A 2,140-nucleotide genomic window follows, 5' to 3' on the forward strand; every position below is an offset into this window, starting at 1 on the left:
TGTCTGTTTTGTGACTGATTCAAAAATAACAGAGCTAGTTTTTTATTTTGTTTTTTTCCTAATGCTAGGAACTTTGCTGATCTTTTTAATGCGTTATCTCATTTAATTGTAACAACCAGCGAGGGAAGGATACAAAATCCCCAGCACTTGCTTCCGCAAGCACTGAGCTCCTCCAAAGGGGGCCAGGCAACTCTGACCAGTACTATTCGCCTTTGCTCAGCTGTGGTATCTTGGCTGTCTCAGTTGATGGTCAGGAATTAAGCTATCACCTACCTATGTCGCTCACAATGGAAAAAATGGAGAAGACCAATATCCAGCTGCAGAGACATCTAAAGACTGAGTGGAACCCCCAGTGTGTCTTGTTCACCTATTTCCAAGGAGACATCGGCAGCTTAGTGGACAAACTCTTCTCCAGAGCTCTGAGCAGTGTCAGGAGCCCCAAGGGATTGAGCCCCTTGAGCCAGGGTGCAGGCGTGATCCTGAGGAATGACATGCCTCCAAACCAGTGGTGTTTCTTGTCTCAGTGGACAGAGCCAGAGCCAGAGCCAGAGCTAGAGCCAGAAGCAACTTTTGCATATGGTGTCAACCAAGCAACTACAGCTTGAATGGGCCCAGTCTCATGACTATGGATCAGTACCCAGAGTCCCTGGCGGGGAGACCCCTGTTGAGTCTGACGAGTAGTGGCATTACCCCTCCCTAGCCAGCCCCAGCTCCTCAGAGCCTGGTTACTCTCAGGCCTACTCCAGTGGGCACGTGGTCCCAGAGCCCCAGCGTGATGGGAACTATGAGCCCTTCTTAAGTCTCCTCCAGCAAAATCGACACCTAGCCCATCCTCAGGAGTCTGCAGTGTGGGAGGATTGCAACTCTGCCCATATAGCTAGAAGCATGAGATTGCTCTGCAACTTGCCTCCCAGTTCAGCCCACTATAAGAAAATATATTTCCCCCCAGATGGTGGACCTGCCAGTGTCAACCTTGCAAGTGAAAAAAGCCAGTCTCCAGAGAAAGAGATGTGTTCTTTTATTGAACCTCAGTCCGAAGAAGAGAATTTCTTTTTCCAAACCTGCTCATGATTTTCTACTGTGAATCTAGAGGGTCTAGAGACAGCACCACCTTTTTCTCTCTGTCACTAAAGAGCATTGCACCAGGTGCAAGTTGCTGTTCTCCCTAAAATTCTACACATTTCTTCCCTGGCAGAGTTTTTCAAACTTCAGTGACTCCTCAGCATATGAATGGTTAAAAGAGCAGTTCAGTGATGGGAACTCTTAGAGGGCCCCCTGCTTGCTTATCCCACCTTCCCTGTACCTGCTGCCTCCCTACTTAGAAATCAGTCCCCTTACGCCCTACCAGCAGAATCTTTCAGACTGAGACTGACCATGTGGTGTCTTATGGGCTTGTCCCACTTTGCCAACTGAATGGAGGACATACCAGCGACGGGCCTGAAGCTTTCTAGCTTGAACCCAGACTGTGGCAGGCCACACTCCTGCCTCTACCAAAGGTAAAATGAGAACAGGGGTGGGCAAGACCCACTGAGGAAGTTGAGGCTAGGCATTTCCTGCCAGCATCCTCAGAGTTTGGAAGGAAGCTGAAAAGATTCGGAAAGGCTCTCATGAATGAAATACTTTCACTGGGAATGTTTGATTCTTCAGTTCTGAAAAAGGGATTTCAAATAGAGTTGCTAAGAAATCTGAGAACTGACATACTGGAAGTTAGGTAACAGACTGCCCTGCCCCGAGCTGGGCCTAGACAGTTCTGTGCCAAGAGCATCTCTTAGCTGCGGATCCAACTGCTTCCTGCCCTCCCTCTGAGGATGAGGACTCTGGCATCTGACCCTCCGCAGGAGTTCATCTGGACCTTGGTGACATGTTACTGGCTTCTACAGACAATGAAGCCTGCCCCTTAGCTCTTTCACTGTTAGTGACATCTAGGAGCTATTAGCTCTCTTTTCGGCACAGAGCCATTGGGGCCGCCCAAGTGGGTACCTACAGCATCTTAGACAAATTGGAGGTAAAGACAAGGCTTAGTCCAAGATGTGGCAGCAGGACCTCCCTACAGATTGTTCCAGATAAAATAACAAATTTCTTCGCACTCCCTCATGACTCTAATCTAGTAGATAGCCTTGTGGCCAGCGTGAGCTTGGCA

General features: G+C 48.8%; 1 pseudogene; it reads left to right on the plus strand.

Moving 5' to 3' along the window:
• The first annotated feature begins 275 nt into the window (after nt 1–275).
• On the plus strand, nt 276–1,071 carry LOC140639155 (transcription cofactor vestigial-like protein 1 pseudogene; annotated as a pseudogene).
• Nucleotides 1,072–2,140: the final 1,069 nt, after the last annotated feature.

The sequence above is a fragment of the Canis lupus genome, chromosome 8, assembly GCF_048164855.1.
Source record: "Canis lupus baileyi chromosome 8, mCanLup2.hap1, whole genome shotgun sequence".
Classification (NCBI taxonomy): domain Eukaryota; kingdom Metazoa; phylum Chordata; class Mammalia; order Carnivora; family Canidae; genus Canis; species Canis lupus.